This window comes from Prorops nasuta, unplaced genomic scaffold (genome assembly GCF_024137725.1).
Source record: "Prorops nasuta isolate Cenicafe-Biocafe unplaced genomic scaffold, Cenicafe_Pnas_1.2 PNAS00003, whole genome shotgun sequence".
Taxonomy (NCBI): Eukaryota; Metazoa; Arthropoda; class Insecta; order Hymenoptera; family Bethylidae; genus Prorops; species Prorops nasuta.
In genome coordinates, this window is record NW_027116800.1 from 6,943,823 (window position 1) to 6,970,118 (window position 26,296).

Here is a 26,296-nt window from a genome sequence, read left to right on the forward strand (position 1 = left end):
GAGAAATTGAGAAAAATATTCGTTGACCTTTGAGTGGTCGCGCGAGTTGGAGAATGACTACTTGAAATCGTGTTACTTGGAAATTATTAGTTCCAGGGTCCTGGTCGGTCGGTTGGCTACCTTCTTGCCACTTGTGCAATCTTGGCCATACGTTGCTAAATCGACCAGTCTCGGAACGTTTCAAAGTTAAAACGCTCCCGCATTGGCTCTCCGGTAAAAATAGAAATTGCAGTCGTGGCGAGACCTTCTTTTTTTTTAATTCTCCATTTCGCTGATTATCAGCTTTATATAAGAAACCTCGAATGCCAGGCTGGCCGGTCGCCTCCCCCCTCTTGTGCAATATCCATGCAGCGACAGGCTCCGTACAATTTTTAAATAAAAGCGTACGCTTTATTTTTGGAGAGGCAAAAAATATCTATAAACCTGAGTAAGACGATACCATATATATAGCAATACACTGATCTTTGCTTCTAGATGGATGGCTAATTGGACAAGATATCGGAATTTCTCTTTTCAACTGATTTTTTCCCCTCTCTTTCATTAGATTATCAAAAACTTTCATAAAAATTCGTATTTTTCCTTTATATGCTTTTACTGTAAGGTAATTAATAAGACTATTGCACACCAAAACCTATAACTATATTCACGATACTTGAATGTAGATGGATGGGTAATTGAGAAAAATTTCAGAACTCGAGTACTGAGTTGATTTTCAAATCTCTATCATCAGGTCACCGAAAAATTTCATACAAAAATTCAAATCTTTTTTAATGTACTTTTCCTGTTCGATGAACAATAAACTGACAAGACTTTTACAGCAGGTTTAACGATATTCACGATGCTCATGCTTGAAAAGGACTTTGCAAACAGTTCTCGAGGTTCTCGAACTTAACAGTGAAACGCAACGCTCTGGCAGGTGCTAATGGTGCATACCAAATTCACTGTTCAGTCGAGCAAAAAAATGCTTTATTTCGAAAAGAAAGCAGAGCTTGTCGAGAATCTCGATCGCTCGCTAGAAATACTTGCGGTATGAATAAATTTAACGAGAATCTCGGTATGCAAGAGAGAAAAATGTTGCAAAGAGACTGTGTGTGATTATTGAGTTATACTCGCACCGACGCTTTTATTATTCTTTCTTTCTCGGACAAATATAGCACACAATTTCCTCATACTTATTTCCACTTTATCTTTCTCTCATTTGTTTTCTTTTTTCTATTACAAGGGTAGTCATTGTTTCGTAAGTACTGGGTGATTACGAGAAGCTGATTGCTGGAAATTTCCAGCAGAGAAGAAAATAAAGAGCTTTCGAATTGACAGATTGCTCGATAATCTCTCACTGATTTTCTTCCCTTTTCAAGAAGGCACGAACGAGGTGGTTAAAAATTCAAATCAATCTCGAAAATCATCCAAACATTGTGGCAAAGAGAAAGCATATTTTATATAAAGACAGTTACACTCGACCACTTTCGATATCACATATTATTGCAAGGTTGCAAGAAAGAGAAAAGAAAACAAAGTACTACTCACCTTTCTCTTGAAAATTAAACCTGCTCGCTCAAATCACTGTTGATATTATTCAAGGCTCCACAAATTTGCGACATTATTCTTTCCTGTTTTCAGCAGTCTTTTTGCATTTTTTTCTTTCACCTGCTGCTCGGACCTTGAACAGATAAGACGATACGGAAGATATTAACTATAAACTTCAAAGATGATAAAATTTCATTGTTATATCCTATAGAAACTCCCAATCTTTTCAAACAGTCGAATTTAAAACGTTTATACAATTAATCGTGAATGTTGTTCAAGACCAATCGACGAGCTGCTTCTCACGAAAAACAAACAAATCCACTTTTATATAAAAACGTTACTGTATTATTGGTAATTATGGGTTAATTAAACGAAATCCAAATAACATTGAATTATCCGATTTCATGGAAGATTTCAGCATTTATAAAAATTTACCTCGAAAGATAATATAATCACCACTGCATGAAAAACAAGGTTTTACAAAAACATGTATTTATATGAAATTTTCCTCAAAAACTCTTGAATTGTTTGATAATAATGACTTCTGATGACACTTCTTTTGCTCGGATTTCCTGCAATACCGAAAGAAAATCGTGAGTTTGCAACGACTGATGCATACACGAGGAAGTGTCGAAAGAGGAGAGGAGAAAAATGTACGGAAAGGGCTTCAAGTGCGAATTCCTCGGAATTTGGATCGCAGTGGGAAATAATGAGGGGTGAGGATGAGGTGTGTAAACAACAGAGGGGAATATGTAGGACGAAAGAGCGACGAGGCAAAGTTTAGGATGGTGTTTGAGGAAAAAGTGGGACAAGGTGGTCTACAGGAGAGCGATGAATTCGGTCAGATCCGTTCTAATCTTAGTTGGTGCTGTGGGATGGGACGATAGAGCGAGGAGTTGGCCATCGCATCGATGGAGGAGGAGGAGAGGAAGAAAAAGAAGAAAATAATGATTTCGCAAAGAGAATTTGAATATCCAGCGGCACTCAGAGGCGACTGGACTTGGTCTGTCGAGGCGCCGTCCGTCGCTCGACTCTTACAAACGACACGCAGCCTGCTTTTTTCATCTCCTCGACATCGTTTGCTCCTCCTCCTCCCCCTCCTCCTCTTCATCATTGTAGTTTGCATATCGCCGATACCTTCCGTTCCCCCGCACATATACGTTTCACGAAAAAGAGAGAAACGTATATATGCGACACGTGACATTCGCTCTCGTCGTCACGAGACGAGACTCGTTTGACTATGACACGTGTAGCCACGTCTGCGTTGCCATAAGCAAAATCAACTTTCAGCCAGCCTCTCGTTATTATTTTAAACAAACCTCACCTACGTTAAAAAGCCACCTTATTCGCGCGACGTGCTTTAACACGCGCTAAATACAAATTTAATAAAGTTTCGTATGTTTACTCTTTCTTTCAACAACCAATTTTGTTCATTTATGTGTATATGTATGTGTAATGAATTATAATATTTTATTTAAACACAGATGTAAAGCGACCATCTCTGAATAGAGTGTGCAAATGAAAATTTTATCAAACGTATAATCTAGCTGTAATTATTATTTTAAAAATAGACCAGTTCATTAATAGCCACTGGAGTTCTTTTTCCAACCGAGCATTTCAAAGTCTTTTTTCCATATACCAATTTGATTCTCTAGTGGACAATGATACGTTCACGAGGCACTGTCGGTGAGAAAAAACTTGACAAATAAGGTAAATACGATAATGAATATTAAACGTGGAGATTGTGCACGGTTGAAGCAAACAGTCTGAAGAAAAAAAGCGTCGCGACGTAAATTCCTCCCAATTAGATTATCTTAGATTCGCTTAAGAGATTCTTCCGATCAATCGAGCGTTTAATTTGACCCACTTACATATCTTGGCCCGGATTTCTCAAGAACCTTTTAAATCCAATTATCACAGGATTATCTATTTACTTTGTCAGTATTTTCTCGTCAATCAATTCCCTCCTTATTCTTGCTTTATCAATATCGTTTGATTGTTTTACGAGCAAACGTAGCGGATTTCTGTTTATTTCTAAGGACTCGAGCGTGCGTGCTCGTAAAAATCATAAATCGAGGAAATGATTTAAATAAAATAGCGAAAACACATTCAACTAGATTATTACACTTATATATACATTTGTAGAAAATACAGGGGACTCCGGGAATTTTGTGATTCAATATATAATGAATAATTAATTGTGATCTTAATTGCAGTCTTTCGTGATTGTTGTCTATACCGCTTCCTTTCTATCGATTTGTAAACATCCGTAAACGATTTAACAGGGAAAATTTGGTGAATCAGAGATTGCGTGGACAGTTCTGTGAATAAGATCGGTGAACATGTGCCATTCCAAAGGCCAGATTTCCAATGAAGTCAAATGGGTTATTTTGGTTCCGTATATATATACAATATTGGACCTGGACATTCACACGTTGTTTTAATACCATCGTTATGCTAATTAATTCGTAGCATACGATTAGCATACATAGGTTGGGATGGCTAAATCAAATAGGAAAATACAGGAGAAAAGGAAAATTTTAATCAGTAAGAAACGAAATTCTGCACTTGTAAAATCATCACCTTCATTTCGGTATATATGTATATATATAGACATATTTTATACTAGAAATTATTGATTTTGTGGTACTGAAAGGAAAATTTTCGAAAAACACGAAGAGCCTTTTTCGTCAGGAAAAGCTTTTTTTAAATAATTTGAAAAGAATTAATCTTTCCTCAATTTTTCCAACGAGGAGCCTTGAACGTTTGTATATCGATTCTATGTTTTAAGGATCTGCAATGTAATTATTATAAGCTACAATTTTCGATAACGCCGAATTTAAATTGAGCACCAAATATTTATTTATATGCTCGTTTTAATCTACATTATTCGCTTTGGCGAGACGAAATTATCGAAGCGTAACACGACTCAGGCAATAAGAGAATAAAATATAGTAAAGCTTTTACAAACAAAGATGGCAAATGTGAATCGTATATAATGATGCAATATTTATCTTCGTTTGAAAACCAGAACTATTTATAGGATTTACTTGGACAAAAAAAAATATTTAAAAAATAATGATGATTGTCCCGAGAAAGGCTTGCCAGAATAAATTACCGAAAGTCTTTTCCAGGGTGAAATTTACAACTTGGCGCGGTAAGAAAAATATGAAAGAATAATGGAAGCTAAAGAGGTTAGAATCTGTAAATTAAAATAAATGTAAAGAAAATGTTAAGATTAAAATCAATTTCGAGCTGACTGCACCGAATTAAAACAAGAGAAAGAATAGATAATTGTAATTATAACAGTAATATAACAATTTAAATTACAAATAATTATACGAGTGGTTTTAAAGAAAATTACGAAGGAGATCATAGACTGGAATTATATTTTTGTTAATTACAACTTTATCGTAGACAGACTGACGCGTCTCTTAATTATCCAATAATTGGAAGAAAAATTAAAAAATGGACAAAATGTACTTACAAGGTTCTCGGGGCATTATAAGTGATGGATGGATAAAACACGGTATATACTATATATATATATATATAGTAAAAACACAAAAGAGACACGTGGTAAGTGAGGTCCGCTTGTAGTTGATCGGCGCTTTCGTGAAGATTGACACGTTCAATGGCAAAAAGTCGATCTTGACAAGTGTTTTAGGCAAGTTTGGAGTGCTGGCTGGCACCCTTGTGCAAACATAAGAGACACAAGTGGTAATATGGCCACTCGTAAAATCCAAAAATCACTTTTGGCTTAAAACAAGAGTGGGCACGGTTTGCCAGCTGACAATGAGGAGGAGGACAGACTAAATTTGGCAGATCCGCCATTCACTGCAGACTGTACAGTACAAACTTTCCTTCAGGCAGTATCGAATCTTCTTAGCATGGTATCACGGAGCACCTTGCCAAAATATTATTTATTCTCTGGTTAAAAACACGTGATCAGAAGGCAGTTTCTTCATCTATAATTAGATGCATTTAATGGGAAATAATTAGATTAGTAAAGATAATCTAGTATAGATTGAAACTATCCCTAGTTATTTTAGTAATAATTAGATAAATGCAAAAGTAGCATTTTAACTTGACCACGTGTCGTTTTACAAGAATCAGGCGATTGTTTCTTCTACCATCAACTACAAATAATGGAAAAAAACGAGGTAGGTAAACTAAGGATGACTTATTATAGCATAAAGAAAGACGTAGTAGTTGGCCAAACATGAGATGATTTTTTTTCAACTAGCCACGTGTCGTTTTAAAGTATTGGGTGATAGTTTCATCGATGATCAGGTGCCACTAATGGGAAACAATTAGATAACTAACGATAATTTATTATAACTTGAAAAAATTCTTTGTGATTGCAGTAGTAATTAGCTATACGTAAAAGAGACATCCTAAACTGACCACACGTGTTATTTTACAATTTTTAGACGACTTTTCCTTCTATGATAAACTGTAACTAATTGGAAACAATTAAATAACTAATAATAATAATCTGCTATGCTTGAAAAAATTCTTGGTGATTGTAGGAATAATTGGCCAAACGTAAAAATGACTCTCTAAACTAACCACGCGCGTGTCGTTTTACAAGTCTTAGGTTATTTTTCCATCCACGATCAATTACAACTAATGGGAAACAATGAGATAAAACAACAATGTTGTATTATAGCACAAAAATAGATCGTAATAATTGTCTAAATATAAAAGAGTCATTCTAGACTGGCCACGTGTCGATTTAGAAAATGTAGGCATTTTTTCATTCTACCATCAACTGCAACTAATGAGAAACAATTAGATATCTAATGATAATCCACTGTTGCTTAGAAAAATTCCTTGTGTTCGTAGGGATAATTAGCTAACTTTAAAAATGGCACTCTAAATTAACCACGTATCGTTTTACAAGCTTCCGGGTATTTTTTCATCTATCATCAACTACAACTAATGGGAAACAATGGGATAAAACAACGATGATCTATTACAGCATGAAAATAAATCGTAATAATTGACCAAGTATAAGAGAGTCGTTGAAGAATAGCCACGTGCCATTTTACAAGTATACGTTATATACATTACAAGAATAATTCGCATTTGTTTGGGGGAAGCAGACGCGAATCAGATTATTGCCGAGGTTTATTAACGTCAGAGAAGATTCCGTTGTTTGGAGAAGCCAATGCAGCTCAACACATTTATGTTTATTCACCGTTACTCCAAATATCTGCCAGTGTAAGTATTGTGAAATGTTTCATCAACTCCATCTTCTTACTCCAAACGAATTGTGTATTTCAAACATGGAAAATTTTATTTATGGAAGAATCCACGTTAGGCGTTACACCTCGTTAATAGGCACCTGTTAATAAGCTACTATAACATATGCTTATAGTTCCATTTTGCAAAACTATAACTATAAAGTGTTTGCATCCATATTTCCACTTGCTTCGAGACTTTTCAAAGTTAGCATTTAGAATCTCTCTTTTTAACAATTTTGTACAATCGATACTTCCCGAAAAAACTAGAGAAAAGAAGGTGTGTATCTCCTCAACATATAAGGAGAAGCTGTAACATGATTTCTGTCAAAGTCAAAATATAAAGCATTAATTGCATTAGGTACGTGATGACAATCAATTCTGGATTATCCAGAATCAAATTGCGTGAGCTCTGCGCGATTCCACCCCGATTTAAATTCAATCGGAGTAAATCCTATCGAATCAGAAGTGTCATTGATGAAACGTCGAATGTGTCGTGTAAATCAGACAATAATAATTGATAGTGGCAGGTGATCCTCCTCTGTTTGACCTTCTAACGGAAATTCATCGCCGAATGGGCTAGAAACTAGTTTACAGAAGAGAAAAGAAAACGTTTTAGGATTCTCGGCGAATCCGGAAGTGAGTTGGAAATTTATAGTTCCTCTGCCTTTTTGGCTGACTTGGTAAGCTCGATGGGAACAAAAAGGTAAATAGTTGGGTTGAAATGTTTCGGAAAGGAGAAAAGCTTGAAATCTTCGTAGCCTTTACACTTATATAGATTATAGCCCAATAAATCTTAGAATAATAATACAACACTGAACTACTGCTGGTATTATGATATATGATCCATGCATATATTTATTTTACGCCCATAGATTACAGTTCGGATAGTTTATTGCTGAAAAGTCATTGTTTGATGATTGGAATTGCGTAAGACGCGAGTTCTAGTTACGACTCATAAATAAGAAAGTAAACATCGTTTAAAATGTTTCGGGATAAACTCTCGAACGAAACGCGTAATTTCAAGAGAGCAGAACTCGATACTTTATAATGTAATCTTGCAGAGTTGGACTAGTTTTTCCCGAATAGTTGTGGAATTTACAATTTGTCTTTTACAGTAGCCCTCCTTGTTTTTATCAATATCCTAATTTTCCCGTGGCATTAATTTGCATGCAAATATCGAGGTTTGCAGAATTCATCGAATAAATTGATTTCGAGAGGGAGACTTTACGGCGCCATTTTTAAAAGACCACTTCCTCTCCAATGGGACACAATAAACGTGTTATTTAACCGCATTGTACCAAATGACGATTCATGTGGAACGTTGCTGGTATAAGGTCGAGCCTAACCAGGAAGTCGATTCTAACAAAAATCGCACCCGCGCTCAAATCGCCTCATTTCCAGCTTTCAGCAACAACAGGTTTTTCGACTTTTTCCAGATTCGAACTTTTATACCACAAGACCATCCGTTCGTGTAAAACGAGCATCGCTGAGAAAGTTTACCACACTTGAATTCCTTTTTTTCTTTTCACTCGCTTCTAGTAGTGCACTCTATACAGAGTCTATCGCTTAAAACTCTCCAAAACAGCCACGAAACACAATAAGTTTGTCTTATCTACTTAACTGTTAAAGATATCAAAATTTTACATAAAACTCCTTTAAATGCAAGTATTACGAGGTTTTAAAAACGTCTTAAGCAAAAATTTAACATCATTATTTAGTTAGGGAGACTCTTCTTTTCATATCTGTGCTCTGAAGCGTTTTAACTGTCGGACCCTGTACATACAGGGTCCGACAGTTAAAACGTCCCAGAGCATAATCCACGAAGACGCGCATCTCAAAAACTATTAAAAATGTTAAAAATTTACATACGACCTTTTTATATGAAAATATTAGGACGTTTCGAAAACATTTGTTATATGTACAATTGTCTCTCATATCGCTTATAATTTTTGATATATCCGTCTTCTTGCGTCTATCTTCTAGGATGTTTCAACTACGGGACGGACCCTGTATAATAGGTTAAATAGTTGGTCAATGAAGAGGAAATTCTGGCAAAGGTGACATTCTCTGGTATCGGAAATGAGACAAGGACGTTGAAATCGTAGCATTGGTCGAGTGCAGTTTATATATATATATATATATATATATATACATATACATATAGGTGTGTAGTGTGTAGGAGGTTGATGAAAAGAGACTGCAACAACAGTGGAATCATTTCATGCGATTATGACACGTGACAGTTGAAATACTTTTATCGCGTGTAACTTGGAAATAGATATAGAAACTTGCTTCCGTTAAACGCGATATAGTACATTTGGAGGATCACGATTCCTGGCCATTTGCCCGATGCTCTGTCCGTTCTTTCAGCGTGTATTTTATTGCCCGTCGTAAATCATGGATTAAATTTCATGCAGGACCATGTTCTGCCAAATTGATAAACCCGTAAAATTGTCCATTTACCCTCAGAGCTTCCTACTTACTTTGGAATATCAATCCTACGAAAAGGGGAGGGGACCAAATCTTATGCGAATCAAAAATGAAACAACGCACCCACGACTATTAATAATGTTTGTTCTTGTAAAATATAATTATCAACTTTTGGTTTCATATTCGCCTGGAAAGCGATCATTGCGGTAGAAAAATGAACATATAGTGTTACTGGAAATGATCGTATTTCGAACTGTTAACAAAAAATTAAGTTTATTCAGGTTCCAGGGGTCACTGACCTCGGCAGTTCTTATGTAAAATAAAATAGAAGCGTGCGTTTTCAATGACGCAGTTTATGACATTTTGGCATGGTCGATTAAAAAGAATCGATTATTCTAGTATACATAGTCCAGTGTGGCTGAACCAAGACCCATTGGAGAATCCAATAAGTCAGAGGGCATATGTATAGGTCGATGATGGATCATCAATTATATCATTCGTCGTTCCAACGGTTCCAATCAACTTAGTCGTTTTTAAAAATTCATAATAGTGATTTATTCATAGTTATGCGTAAGAATAGAAAAGATAGTGAAAATGATGAATTCGACTAATCGATGGAAAATCGTATATGAGTGATTTGGATTTGATCTTTGGTAAATTTTGTGCAGAGTTGGGGGATATGGATATTGCGGCAGGACGTTCGAAGATGAGAATTGGCCACGTGCAGCAATTTAAGACAGTTGAGAGACGGATAAAAGGCTGGCTCGTGGCCATAGAGAGCATCGGGAAAATGCTGAGCAAGAGTTGAGTCAACAGTTCAGGAACGAGCGCGTGTTGATGATGGAAGTGGTGGAAGTCAAGCCCAAGGACACGCGTTGGACCTCTCGCGAGTGATTCCCAAGCAAACCCGAGACATTCTGAAATTTTACACTTGATTCTCTACCAGACGAAAATTGATAACTTATCAGATTCAGACAACGTCCACGCGTCCTCTTTTACAACACGTTACTTGAAGTACAACGCAAAAATCTCTCCAGTGGAAAACAATTCTGTAAACTTGGAGAAAACTTTATTATTGTATTAGAGAAAATTTCTTCGTATACGTTCTCTTATATTTATTTATACCCTTAATATTAGTTAAAAGGAAAAACTTTTTCAATCATGAAACTTTGAACATTATTATATAAAAAATATAACAAGACTCTTTATTATGATATTCAGACAACGTTCCCGCGAGTCTTTACAAGAAATTATACGACGCAAATCTCTTCTTATTAAGAAAAAATTATGTAAACCTTGAAAAATACTTTATTACTATATCAGAACATTTCTATATACATGCACACTTCTGTATTTATACATAACCCCTTAAATATTAATTTATAGAGCAAACTTCCTGAATCATGAAACTATAAGAATTACTAACAAATATCCCAGACTCTTTGTTACAATATATACTATATAATAAAGCCTGAACCTTGAAAATCTACCACAATAGAATTTATTAATGTTTCGCAATCCTTATTTTCCACAAAATCCTAATTACTCTTTCTGTTTTTTCACGACCAATGCAACTGCAGAATTGTACAACTTGTTTTGTATTAATAATAATTGTACAATGGTCAACCAATATTGATTTTATTTCCCATCAGTTAATTAATAACATAAAACAAATTTAAAACAACGATATTTGTATTAAAACTGGCGAGAAAATGGTTTTCGTTGATTTGTAAATACAAATCTCAGGGAAATATTTGTTGTTACGTCCCGGATGGATCGTAACGACGATTCCAAGGGGCAAATATTTATTGGAGCATCGTCAGAGAGAGTTGATATTTGTTCTCGTTGCAGAATTGCGGAAGCTTTGTTTTCCCCTGTCGTTGACACACGATGTATTTTGGTGGGCAAGGAAACGCGATCGTTACAAAAATACTAGTAGAAAACCAATGGGCGCTCGTCAAATGACGTAATTCGAGCGTAGTGAACGGTAGACCCTTTGGGAATTTCCAGGTACCGCTCTTCAAATAAATAAGCAAAATTTACGAGTTCGTTCGGAAAGTCTATGAAAATTGTTGATACGATCCGTCGAAAAGCCCTTTCGCTCGTTCCAATCAAAGCAAATTTTCACCGAGCTCACGGTTCTCAAACAAACCTCTTTGGGATATTATTATTCAAGCGCAATTTCACACACTTGCATCTAATTCGTCTCTCAGTTGAAATTACCATTTTTTATAAGCTTAATCATATAGCAATACTTTAGTTATAGTCTGTCATTACTTTTACATTGCTAAATCGATGATTAATATTAATGTAATTGTTATAAAGAAAAAGGCTCTATCTTTTTGTGTATTTTATTTTTCATAGAAACAAATATTTTATACCCTACATTTTTCTGAAAATAATTAATAAAGAAAAGTAGATAAATGAAATTCTAATGCTTTAGTGTATAAATCGTTTCTTTACAGTAAAATCGAATGGTGCTTATTACTAAAGTAAAGAAAATTATCACAAGTGCTCGTTTGTTGAATTAGCATCCATCAATTATCGCAATAATCAACCAGTGTGAAGTTAGCACCCCAAATTTTAAAAATGGAAAAAAACCAAACAGTTCTTGTACCACCCGGACAAGTTCTACAGTTTCTTGCTATTTTTCAGAAAAGTTCTGCAGATTGAACTCGAATAACTATAAAAAGATGATTTGGGGTGCCAACGTCACTTTCTCTAATATTCAAACACTTAAATCCTTTAAACTAAAAGTCCTATCGATAAAAACTAATAGACCTAGCTATAGAACTCTTCAGGGTGCCATTGGAACTCTAGTTAAAAATCGAAAATTAAAAAACAAAATTTTTAAAAAATTTTAAAGGATTTTTTTTAAATTTTTGATTGTTAACTAGAGTTCCAATGGCGCCCTAAAGAGTTCTATAACTATGTCTATTAGTTTTTATCGATAGGACTTTTTGTTTAAAGGATATAAGCGTTTGAATATTGGAGAAAGTGAAGTTGGCACCCCAAATCATCTTTTTATAGTTTTCGAGTTCAATCTGCATAACTTTTTTGAAAAAGAGCAAGGAACTGTAGAACTTGTCAGGGTGCTACTAGAACTGTTTGATTTTTTCCATTTTTAAAATTTGGGGTGCTAACTTCACACTGGTCAATAATCACTCGGATCAAGATTCAGCTATCGTAAGATTGCACTCTATAAGTTGCATAGTTTCCAAAAATCTTGCTGCATCAATCATTGGAATTACCAATTAAATAAATGACCTAATTCAATTCAACCAATCTCCATTAAGAAAATCTGTATGGGATTAATCCTATGAGGAATAAAATTCGATTCCGCAGAGCTCCAAACTCAATCGATGATTGAAAAGATAAAAGAATGTGATCAATGCTCGACGAGCTTTGACGTTATCAAAGCTACTTTCCTTTAATAAATTAGGTAATCTAGAAGCAAATGAATTGGTTTAATTTCAATTAAAAAGTGCAATATGTAAAAGATCGAGTTAAGGAAAATATTCAGTTAAAATGGTAATGGCATTTTTAATAATATATAAACGTGTTTTAATTTGCCACAGAGTGCGTATATATATATATACAAATTTATTAATCTTCGAAACTATATATGAAACATAATCTTTTCTATAAATCTTTTTTGAATTTAAATAAAAAGTACTTTCATAAAAGTCTTTGAAAAAAAATCGATATCTCTTGTATTTACAAAGATAAACGAATTTGTACGTCTATGCTCTAGGGCGAATTAAGCGAACCACCCTGTACATAAAAACATTCGCAGTAAGAACATTGGAAATTTATTACAGATTTGTCGTCAGAGTGTTAATTTTTCTATATTTAAATGTGTTGCCTTCTTCACGTGTGTCATAAGTGTCTTAATCATTTACTGAATAACGAATCACGTGTCTCGACGGTCATTTTATTCGAAAAACGTGAGCGATTATCGAGTTGGCGAATTGAGTACCACCTGCGAAGAGACCAAAAATTGCATTCGAGCACGTCCAAAATCATGAAAATTTTATCCAGCCATATTCAAGATTGTTTTCACGATCAAGCGTGCAAAAACCCAATAGAATGGCCTCTTGGATACAATAAAATAATAATCAAGTAAAGTTTAACGAGTCTCAGTACACTGAGGAATATATCTCCATTACATTTTTTCCTCTAATTCTGTAATTCACGCTCGCCCGATTTTATTAATATTAATTATTGTTTATTAGATTACCTATAAAGCTTAAAATATAAAATACACTCTGTTATAATCAAACAATTTATCTTTTTAAAGAAAACTGATAGTAAATCGGTAAGTTCGTTTGATGATCAATGACGTTGATGAAACGTTCAATACTGATTAGGTGATTGAGGAAAGAGAAAAAGAGATATAATTGCTATTTTTATTCCCCTGGAACGATATATCGCGAATAATACGTGACTTAATGTAGATGGAGAGGAAAATTAACGTAATTGCAGTGTACGAGATGTATATACCTAAAGTTGGTCAGCTGGTTCGTTGAACTAGAAAAACGATCTACATAGATCACATTAAATTGATTCAGATTTTTTTTTATTCTCCTCTTCTCTTGGAATTATCGTGCATCTGTTCTGATCAATTTTCCTATCTCGACACGCGCGTCAAGAAATCCATAAAACAAACTAAATCTTCTGACATTCATTTCCGTCACTCGATCCTCGGTTAATATTTGCCAAAGTAAATATAAATATAAAATGATATATATATGAAATAAAAACGAATAAAACATCAAATGTACAAATACTATTAAGCAAAAATAAACTATATCTATAGTATATATTCTTTATTTTCTCTGTAAAATCTTAAGATACTATACTTGTCAAAATTAAAAATATATAGTATATTACTCTATGCATGTGTATATATGCAATACTTATTGTACAATATGTGATATCATCTTATATTTGTTATCGTCATGCGAGGTGGTAAAGCAATATTTGCCGAGATTACGTCAAGTGTTATAGTGAAAGATGAGACGAAGAATAAAGAATTCAATTGTGTATAACTATATCGAAATATTAATCTTCTAACTGCATGTGACCAAATAATAATTTTTCAATCATCGAAATTAATAGGATTGCCCTAAAGAAATCGGAATGATCTATTTGATATGGATTATCGATCATGAACAACAGAAACTTAACAGAAGGACGTTACGTAATAATTCCTATTATGAACACTACAAAATTTTATCTGGAGCATTTTATTTATCCAATTATTTTATTTATTCTTTTAATCATTTATAATTGTCTTTTGATAAATAATTGAAATTCTTCTTCTGACATTTTTCGCGAAAATTTGTATGATCCAACTTCGCTTTCTACAATAACCTGTAGATATTTTTAAGGAAAAAAATTGTATCGTGTAAGTGGCTCATCGGAATACGATGGAATGAGTCTACGTTTGAAGGGAGACCGGGGTTAAGTTCCAGTGACCGTCTGAATTCATCGGTTATATAGCCAATGGACTTCGTAACTTTCCGATTAAGTCACGTTCCATGCATGTGGTAGTTGGACCACAATTGGAATTAATTCATGAGGGTATTAATGATTCAATGGAATAATTCCTCTAAAATGCACAAAAAATATTAGACTCGTTTATATAGCATAATATTCTGTAGAAAAGTTTTGATTAAAGAAAAAGTTTTATAATTATGAGAGAGAGAAAGAGAGAACATTTTAAACTGTTGAGAAAAGTCTTGATTAGCAATTTTAACAATCATCGTTTCTATTTCGATTCACGTCGCAATAGCACGATCTAGTGAATTTTACGAGTACAAAAAATTTCGTGAAAGTGAAATTGACGAGGATATATAAAAGCAAGGTAATAAAAATGTTTAGATTATATTGAGCGAAAGTGCAGTAAACAGTACGTGCAAATTGATTTCAGGAACGTTTTTAACGAGAGGGAGGAAGAGAGAGAGAGAGAGTAATTATACCAAGCATAAACATAAAAATTCCTCTCTTTTCTTCATCGTTCTATTTTTATTATTTTATTTCCATGTGTGGAGAATTGCAGTTGAAATTTCATTTGAATCTTCTCATCTTTGAAAATTCTACTCGTCCATCTTAAGGATACACGCGTTATAGATCGAGCGAATATACGTCGCAACGCTAAATGCGAATCAAATAGGAACTCGCAATGCACGAACAAAATTTCTTTAACCAGTATCACGTTGTTAAGACGTGACATCAATTAAATAGCGTCAAACGCAGATTTTCCACTTTCATCTATTATTCGCTAATTGCACATTATTCAAATTTCATTTTAGTCTTCCAATTGTTTAAAGTTCCATTCGTCCATCTTTAGGATACGCGTTATATATCGAGCGAATATACGTCGTAATGCTAAACGCGAATCAAATAGGAACTCGCGATGCACGAAGAAAATTCCTTTAACCAATATCACGTTGCTAAGACGTGGTGCCAATTATAAGTCGAAATAGCGTCAAGTACAGGCTTTCCACTTTTATCTATATTTTTCGCGTGTTGCACATTAACAGATAAACGAGAATTGCACAACGACGTTGTTGAACAATCGTGTACTTGTTACTAGTCATCCCTTTTTACAAGGAGATACAAAAAAAATCTGTGAAAACTTGGTGCATGTAAAAATACCCTCCTATTTTCATTTGGAGTCCAAAAATAAAAATGAAGGAATTCTTGGCAAAATAATAAACTTGCCACTTTCATATACGAGATATGAACTTGAGGAAGTTTCATAATGGCTTTATGCACTTCCGCCAATTTTCTCTGAATTATTCAATTTCGACTTACGCGCGAAAGTTGAAACGCAAATCGATATAAATACGCAATTATATTAAAGCCGATTAAGAACTTAAATTTATATATACCCATTGAATAAGTAAAGTATATTTATTAGGGGCTAACATAATTATTAATATACGAAACTTTGTGCTTGTATTATATGTTGTATATATATATATATATATGTATACATCAGTGTATTGAAACTGAAGAAGCAAAGTGCACTCTACAAAAATGAATGGTTAATAAATTTCTAGCAATTCGTATAATAATCAGTTCTATAATATTCAGTTTATAAACACAGATAACAATTCCTGCTTATAATTCAGAATGAATCTGCAAAATTGCGAGATATGAATATGAAATAATCGTTATATGGAGCAGTTTAACTGCATGAATCATTGATTGACAAAATTAGATCTGCTGTTCTAAATTTTCATATCAGTGGGAACGATTGGGGTATAAAATTTAAATTTTAGTAAAGTTCCTGGAATTTCAAGAGTGATTTACACGCGCGATCAGCCGTGCCACCAAGTTAATGCAATAATAAACGTTAATGATAAAATCAAAACCATTTCACTCGAATGATTCATCATAGAAATGACTGTTAAAAGGAAAATCAGCCTCGTTCGAACAATTGCATTGGAGAACGCTTTGTGCATATTTAATTTACCTCTGCTAATAGTGCTAGTCGCGCCAATTATTATAAATCCAGAAAAAATTAGAGAGAGAAGATGCGCTGTGTGAAATTCGATGAAATCGTGTTTGGAAAATTTTGTCAACTTATCATCGCATCTCTCGATATTCTTTCCGTTTTATATAGCAATTGGATGGTTTCGTAGTTGGTCAATTCTCGACTTACCATCGATCAAAAATGCAATTTCGTTTTAAAAATAGCTACAGCGAAAATTGGAGAGTCTCGAGCTGTGTAATTGCGTGCTATCAACTTCTTCCCGTAACGTCCATGGCATTGTAATCATCCGAGCTTATCGTGCTAGAAGCAACATTTGTCATCCTGTTGCACAAAAGCTCTTACAAAACGTGTCGAGGACGACTAAACAAATGCATCATATTATTCCCAAAAATCAGTATAAACGATCAGGATTATTTTCACGACTAGCTTCCTTCCGATAAACGCGTAATAATATAATAAAGTATAAAAGAAAGTCGTTGTGCAGTACTTTCACAACGAGTCAATGTATGACTCTTCTGGGTTTGACGTTGGTCGTTATCACTGGACAATTGAAAATAATTTCTTTGAAAATTGCTGCGAATGTCATTTTAATAAAATATCGATTTAGTATATATATATATATATGTTTATGTCAATGACTCTTTTCTCTAAGTGATATGAATTTATATATGCGCGTTGTATGATTTTTATCGCTGAGGAAGTGATGTAAGAATATTTCATGGAAGTAGAGTAAGATGAGAAGAAATAGGTCATATGAACGCCTCAGTGGAATTATGCGAATAATATATATATATATATATATATATAACACATATTGGACTCTTTTGTTTCCTTATTTTCAAAGAAAATGAAGAAAATCGTTTTGGAGAGAATTATAGGAGGAAGTAATAAAATGTAACAATAGAGACTTTGTGTTTGTGTCAATGACACGATGGCAGTGGCATTGGTCGTTATCGCAGAGGCACGATTTGCGCCGTAATCGTCGGCACAGATCGTGCGGCACATCGTAACGGTGAATTGGGTTAAGGCGAGTGAGAATCACTGCTGACCCGGTCAGATTCTTATCTGCGACTCTTTTAATACTGCCCTCTTAACTAGAAAAGCATGAAAAAGCTTTTCCATCCTCGCTTTATCCGGACCTCCCCCCAATCAATTTAACTATTTTTTGTAATTCCTCAAAATTCACGCTCTCCTCTTGTAGCGAGATAGCAAAAATTTTAGCTTTATGTATTCTTGAATTCGACGAACGATCAGTGTTAATTTTGTGATTGATCAATTAACTGAGAGAATGTAAAAAATCTTGAGAGGGAAATTTGTAGGTCTCATCAGCAGGAAAGTGAACGAATATGGATATACAACTGCGGTTTAAAGTAGTGGAGAATCTTTGATCACAAGTGGAAAATCGGGTGATTCTTATCAGTCGTGTCAGTGGAGAGTCGAGCACAACAGTGTTTTAGCGTGTGAACTTGTTGCATGGTAATTTTCCGATCGTGATCGACTTAAGACGATTGGAAGAGTTCACTGGAACGTACAATCGAGTCATACAAAGTTACGATTAATTATTTTTTAAACGACTTTATAGTTTCCTCGGCGAAGATAACCCGTCGCTAATGAAATTTTACCAAATAAACAAACACGCCTCGTATCGCACAATCTTTATCGCGCTATTCTTACGTAGCAACAATAATAATGATAATAATAGTAATAGTGTAACCATTAAACTAACGAAGAGAGAGAAATTCCGCAAGTACATTAATTAAATTCCCATGTAAAATTGGGCAAATTCAGTCGTTGAGTAAATATGAGGTGGAGCGTGTTCGGTCGTTATTAATAAACGGACGGAAAAGCGTATAATTAAGATGCAAAAGCGTTCGAATTCTCTTAATTTTCTGCAATTTTTAGCACGCGATATTTCAGACCCCCTCCCCCCTCGAAAGCCTCTCGATGAATTCGAGCATAGAAAGCGAATATTTCCGAGAATCAAATTATCCAACGAAATGAACTCCGAAACTGCGCAGGAACGAAAAGTTTTTCTCGCCAGGTGAAATAAAAACGACCTAAAAGTTATCGCGTCCCCCCTCTTGGAACAAAGAATCGAATCTTCGAGGCACAGACTTTGTGTAAAAAATTAGCGAGAGTAAAAATTGCATTTCCACAAAAAAGTAAACTCTCGAAATTGAATCGAGTCCTCTGAACCAATTGGTTTTTGCGGTTCGTCTAAACGGACAATGGCTGTATTGAGTTTTCTGCCAAATGTGGTAGAAAACTGAGGTTTACGTTGTGTAGTTGCTTACATTTTTTCTTCGCTTCTAGAAATTATTGGCGTGGGACAAATGGGCAGACGCGAAAACACTGGTGAGAGAAGGCGGCCATTTTTTTGTATGCCTCGCGCTACGAAGAAATCGATAAGTTTCGAATAACACTCCGTGCTTGGACACGTTGGATCTTGGTGAGAATACTTATTACATCCAATATTTCCATTACGGATATTACTGCCATCATTAACATTACTGCCAATATTATCATTATTACCACATACAATTAGTGTCGTCGTAAATCTCACTAGCGACCGGTTTGAAGAAAAAAAAGACAAAGATAAAAAAGCGTGATAATGAAATTCTCCACAGCTGTTGATCTAGGCGTCTCAGCGCGACGTTATAGTTGTATCGACAACAATTGTATTTAAATCAACACCGGTTGGTTTTTTATTTCTTATCGAGAATAAAACGCTTCGATAACCGCATGTGCGCGTGAAAATTCCACCAAGATATTAGCAGATGTTGATGGTCAATTACAATTTCGCGAATGCTAAAATTGATTAATTCTCATATCGCGCCCTGGCTGAGGCAACGTCCCGATGAATTAATGCAACGAATAGAGAAGATTGCGACTCTGGCTTCGAAAGAAAATTACGTAAGAGCCTCGGAAGCCTCTGAACTTTCTAAACGTATAGTACGTGCAGGGACGGTTGCTACGAATTAAATTTTTGCTTCTTCTATTTTTAAACGGCTTAGCAGGAAGTGCAAGGTTGAGAACAGGAACCATTTTAGGTTATAGTCAAATCGCCATTTCTCGAATTGAGTTTTAGTCCACTTGACCATTTTTTTCCATCTGAAAATGTTTGGAGACTCTCATGTTCTAATAATAATATACGTACAGATATACGCTAGAGTAGAGCAGAAGATATTGGGTATGAGGGGGGCGGGGGACGTTCCGTGAGGCGAGCTTCGATTTTTCATTAAGCGAATCAAACTGGGATAGGAGAGGGCATATCGCGTCCGCCATCCACGTCAAGTGAACCGAAACGGTGATATTCGCATTTCTCGCACGACGCGATAGACAAAGATCTTTTGTCCTGCTCGAAACAAATTCATTTCGTCGAATTGACCATCCCTCGGTGTTTAATTCCGTTGGCCCTTGGACCATTCTACTTGGTTTCTTTCCATGACGAAATTTTCGTAATACATTTGTTGATTTTACTCGAGAATTTTAATGGACGCGTTCGAGACACGAATATGACGAGCCACCAGATGTTTGTTAGCGTTTTCCCTGCGGGGAATTTCGTTCGTGCAATACCCGAAGCTTACTTTGAGCTTTCCGGACAAGTCCGGATACTCCGACAGTGCTATTAGCTAGTTTTGTTAGTTATATCAGAGCCCCGGGGTCTTCTGCTGACGCAATGCCATCAACGAAGCTTGGAAACTTGCAGCTTTTACTGCACGCTAATAATGTACGGAATTAAAAAAGGGGATAGAAAGGTCATTGAACCGACGGAACTAAATGCTTTAACAATGCTCGATGAGGAAATCATTTCCTCTTTGACCAGCAACGGTCATTCTTAAAGCTTGAACGCCCGAAAACCGGAAGTACTTGGCAATTACTACCTTTTTTCTTTTGCCAAACGTTTAAACTGAATTTTATTACAGCTGAATAATATATAAGAGCTTTACATCGGACTAAAGTGTTAAACAAACAGGTTTTTAATTTTTTCAAAAGGGTATTTGAACCTTTCTTTTGAAAAAAGAGGGATATGATTATTTTCCTCAACAGCGAGTAATTTAAAAAAGCGCCAAAAGTACTATATACTGTACTTAGCTGTTTTCTGATTCCTCGTTATTTTATTTTTGAATTCAGTTTATTTAATCAAAATTTTATAATAAAATCAATCAGTTTTGTTAGGAAAAACAATTGAAAGTAACTTCTTATACACGAGGACAAAGACCCTGAGGAATCTTCATTTTTTAATTTCTTCTACTTCCAAACCTTGCATTTCTCCTAAAAAATGAATAACTGTGTTGAATTATCTATAAGAAATATAAATAAAAACAATTTATCCAACTACTTAAAAATAAAAATGTAATTTGAATTGTTTCAGTTGAAATTATTTGCAATCAAGGAATATTATCGATCTGTAATTTATCATTCATTTTACAAGAATTTGTTGACAAACCATTTCTCTCGTTTAATTATCTATTTCATTATAAGGTAGTAAACGGTTTACTGTTTTTTTTTTTAGAAATTTATGTCGCGTCCCGTTCAAGAAAACTACCGAAAGCGTGTATCCGGTCATTCTTTTCTACCGTCAAACCCGCGGTAAAACTCGTTAAACCTTCACGACTTTTCCTTTTTTCACCAAACGAACAGGCTAATCTGACTTTTGTTCTCTCTCGGTTCAGTGACACTTTTTAACCGGCGTAAAGGATACTTGCCACAATTGTTCTTCACTCTCGATGGACACGCGAAAGTGCATCCAATGAAAAACAATTCACTCCTCGCTAATCTCATTGGCCGTGCCAGGCTCGAGATAAAAAATATGATGCAATTCAGCGAAATAGCTCTCTCACTTTACACCACAATTACGAGCTGTGCTCGTTAAAAAGCGTTCTTTTGACAACAAGAAAAAGTGCAGGATTGATGTTGGCGATCGATGCGCTCTAGCATTTCTCTGCTAAAATTAATGCCGTAATTGAATGAAATGAAATTACGCAATTTGATTATATTCGAGGTGTATGCGTTGTGCTAACTGCTTTCATGAGAGAAACACAGGAAGGGAGGGGGTTTGCGATGTACATAATACTACGACTAAGTAATGTTTTGCCGCATACTCTAGCGCGAGTAAAAGTAAAAGCATATCTTTCACTGGTAGCTGAACAACTACCTAACCGTAATAACTCAACAGCTGACTTGTGTCAGAATAATTCACTTACCGGTAAGAGAAGGATTACGGTTCTATTTGAGTGACGAGTCTTCGAATTTCAGGTAGCGTAGATAATTTTTGACGTTGACCCTCGGTCAATGCTTTTTGAGGCAGGTCAAATGACAGTTTAGTCGGGTTTTTTCAGGCTATCTTCAAAAGTTCTCATTTAGAAAGCCTGTAAATCCCAAATCAAACTTCTAGCGTCGAATCTCAAAGCAGCGATGATTGGCTGGAACATCAGCCAATCAAAAACGGGATAGACTGATTATCGACGAGTGCAGCCAATAGCCTCGATGTATGTATTTGTAACTAGATGCGCAAGGGTTGTTGAAAAGTCTCTACCAATCACGAGGACCTAGGAATTTTTCCCAGCGTCTGAGAGAGGTCCACCGAGAATGCACGGAACTGCACGTTTTCCGAACACCAGGCACGTACACTTGCGGAATCTGTGTCGGGAGGAAGGTACTAAGTACGTGGGCTTCCTGGCCAGTGTACGAAAAGTGTTTCGAACGAGCATAGGATTTCTCGACTAGAACGCTTCACTGCGTAACTCTGCCAAAACTCAGCCAATTTCCGTACTTCGGTGAGGAATATCTGGCGAGCCTTCGGGCTGTCAACGAACTGGCAGCTGATCTGTCAGTTGGAAGACGCGATATTTAGTTATTTTCTGTCTAACAAACGAGCTGCCTGTAATAAGGACACACTGCAGCTCTAGCTTCCTGGATTTGTTTGTCAACTCACGCGGGGTTTTGCCTGTATTGCTTGGATACACTGCAACGTGTGCGCGCGCGCACAACTAAAGTCGACTCGACGAAAGTTGGATTGCTGGCTGAAAGCCACGCGAGTCGCTGAACGGACTGAGTCAGACTGGCCAAGCAAGCTGAAAACAAGCCGAGAAAGCCTTGCTTGCCGAGCGAGCAAGAAGCCCCGCTCGAACACAAACCGAGGAGACTCGAGCATGCCGAACTTACCCGATCGTGAACTCGGCGCCACGTCCGATTGGCCGAACGCGAAACCGGCCGCGGTTGCCGTCCCCAAACTTTCCACTAAAACTAAATAGATCTTGCTCCCGGCAAATCCCACAGCGTCCCTTTTGTTGTTCTCCTTCTGTATCTTCGTGTACCTATCAATCCCACAGGGATTTTTGCGATGTGGCAACCGTGAGACTCTTCTTGGCTATTCACCATGAAGGGGCAAGCGACTCTACTGGCTACCCGTCCCTTAGTTCACTTTCCTTCGATCTACCCGACTCATCTTTACCAAAAACCTAGCAAATCTATGACAAAAAAGGCATTTTGACGAGTCTACACGAAGACGTCTAATAAATTACTTGAATCTAGAACTTTCTTTAATTGTAGATTAGATTGGGGTGGATCTCATCATCATCTTGACCATTAGTGAACTCATTTTTTAAAAGCAATATGTAACTATATATATATATATACTATTTTTGGATTAGAGAGGTTACTCGGGATATCGTTATCGAACAATGACTGAGTAGTATTACTGGTTATAACCGGTAGATAATTAGTAGAGCAGTTACAGATGTACTTTATCAAGCTAACACCGAATTTACAAATAAAATGTATTTTAGGAGACAGGTGGAAAAATTTTCTTTGTTATTACTACACAGGGCTTTTTCCCATATTTATCCATATGATCAACTTTATATAAACAGAATTGCCTGACAGTAATTATCTATTAGTCAGCAGCCAATTATTCGATTATTCGACTGATACATATTGCTGAGCTACATAAGCCTATTAATCTCTCCTGGACATTCGGTTCATCGCACTTACACGCTTAGTGTAATTAATTTTCCACAAACGATGATAATATTTTTCCATTAGGTTGTAAAGGTCTAAAAACAATGCCTCTACGCCAAAAGTGCCCAATAAGATATGGTAATGAAGCGTCTCGATTAATTAAACTATCTTGTCATTTCTAATTACGCGAATGATAACCGTAACAAAAGAGATTGAAAATTGAGGAAGAGGGTCTGAGTTCATTCTTGGTGCGTTAAAACACTTGTAACATAACCATTGACCCGTCAGACCAGTGCGAGTATTTTTATTTAAGTATAGTATTTTTATGAGCGCTCTCACGGTGCTGTGTGTGAAGAGGGGGGAGGGGATCAAACGTCTAGCCTGGATTATAAAAAGATCGATCGTAACAGCAGAGTTCTATTATCTCTCGAAATATTTGCATAGAGATTGGTTGTACGATAATCATCTTTATAGTTTGTTTTCTTTTCTTAGACTCATTGAGTTTTAGTCACCAACTGTTCACAATGAACTTTAAACTTCGTCAGCTTTCTGCTCTACTCCTCACTATTTTCTTTTTTATATCCATCAAACCACTCTTTTTTCCTATCTTCTATGTAAACACTGATCAATACTTATTTCTTAAACGTTAAATAAATTAAAAGTTGGATAAAAAATATTACAAAAACTTTTGGTAAATTATGTGACTTTTATTAAAAATATAATATTACGATCTCCTTTTATTGAAGTTTTTTCCAACTGATCTGGGAAAACTTTACAATACTTTTTTTTTCTTTGTGCATCCACAGAATTATACAAGATATAACGAGAATGTTATGAGCTGAATTTCAAGTTGCTGGGGTCAGGATTTATTTCTTATTCAACACATTCCCCTTGCAAAACCTTTTTTTAGAAAAGTGGAGCATACCGGAAAGAAAATAAGCTCTTGAATGGAAATGTCGTTAGGCATCTGAGTTTGTGATGGTGTTGCAAAATGTTTATCTAAGCAACAACGGTATGACTATAAATTTTTTCCTTTCTGCTAAGGAGTGTATATAAGGAACGAGGCCAGAGCTTCCTTAAAACCTGCTGCCTATTTCAACAAAAAAAGAAAAAAAAACAAATAATAGCTACGTATTTATTTAAACGTTCATTTGCAACGCTATAATCTTTTCTGATTTCTACAAATGATAACAAGTTTTATTATTTTACAGGAAAACCGTTAACGATTGTTCGCAGAGTGGCCTCAAATTACTGACTCGTCAAACATGAAAATACTACTACTCTAGCATTGCAGAAATTCCATAAATATATTATGCATAATCCAAATGCAATATACACGTGTAGCTATTTTAAAATAACCAATTGATTAAAATTTTGCGTTCCAATTGGGCATTAATTAACAAAATCGTGCATGTAGAATAATTTATTTTCACGTGTGATTCGTTCAGAAATGCTGTACCAGCTCCAGAAATATATAGAAAATGGCATTATTTTAGGAATGGCAATTTCAACGATTCACGATTAGTCAAGCGCTGCCCAGGTTACATAAGGATTATTTTCGGTAGACAGAAGTAGATTTATAGATTAAATCGGCAAACACGAATGTTATCGGGATTTGAAAGAAAATGCAGTGAGAGATTGTAGAATCCACTTGTGACACGAGTGGGAGATATTTGCCTACAGTATCGTGTGCACGTGTACTTATATATACATATATGTTTATTATCTATTTTACGGCAAAGGCGCGAAACCCACGTTCACCAGAGGATGATAGTTGGCTCATAAAACATTCCAATTTAAGACCGTTTTTCACGCTCGTTTTATTCTCCGCCTAAATTTAATCATTCTCTGCGTTACACGGTACCTAACCTTCAAACGTGAGAAAATCTGTCGGCAGTCAAAAACCGTCTACTTTGTCTCTCGACCGATTAGCCTCCTTAAAATAAAATTACGCGTCATGTAAATCATTTTCAACGACTGCTTACACTTTCCAGAGAAAGGATAAGATCTTGTTATCTATTCTCGCGATAAAGAAAGTAGCTCGTAAAACTTTTGCTTTTCAGTAAGATATCCTCGCAAGCAAAATAGAAACGGCCATTGATCTTTGCTCTTTGTAGTCGTCTTTACCATGTACACTGTCTAAAAATATGCAATCGCATCAATGTTCAAAATGACGTTTTCTTTTCGCCAAACCAAAGCTCACTTGAATCCTTGGCTATTTTTAAGGTTAGTTTGCTTTTCGCGACGTGGCCGCCATCTTTTTACGCGGCAATCAGCATACGCCACCGCCACACAGTGGGCGAAACGCGAACAAAATATGATTTTCGCATTTATTCGCATTGGAGAAAATCCCTTATCCTTCAGTTTGTACAGAGAATATCTCTAATAGTAATTATAGAAAATCTTGTCGATACACATCAAACGTATATTAACTTACATTTTTATTACTTCGCAATTCATTGTTTGTTATTGTTAGCGATTATCGTACATTTTTTCTGAATATCGACAACTATGCACCGCTACCGTAAACGGGAGAGTTTGAAGGGCGGTATCAATAAACGGAATTTAAGCTTAGTACGGTCTTGGCTAAGGTCAATTGTCTCACTTTAACCTTCGATGG

General features: G+C 35.6%; 1 protein-coding gene across 5 annotated transcripts in view; it reads right to left on the bottom strand.

Moving 5' to 3' along the window:
* Nucleotides 1-22,762, bottom strand: part of LOC136785906 (uncharacterized) — a 47,206-nt gene extending 24,444 nt beyond the window's left edge. For 2 of the 5 annotated variants that reach the window (XM_066747265.1, XM_066747263.1), the window contains exons 1-2: nt 21,921-22,762; nt 1,528-1,660 (exon numbers count right to left, since the gene is read on the bottom strand). The gene's annotated coding sequence lies outside the window, so the exon portion shown is untranslated. Of the gene's footprint in view, nt 1-1,527; nt 1,661-1,962; nt 2,451-5,014; nt 5,141-21,920 lie in introns of those variants that run through there. The other 3 variants (XM_066747264.1, XM_066747267.1, XM_066747266.1) reach the window with 3 other exon arrangements.
* Between the last annotated feature and the right edge of the window lie 3,534 nt (nt 22,763-26,296).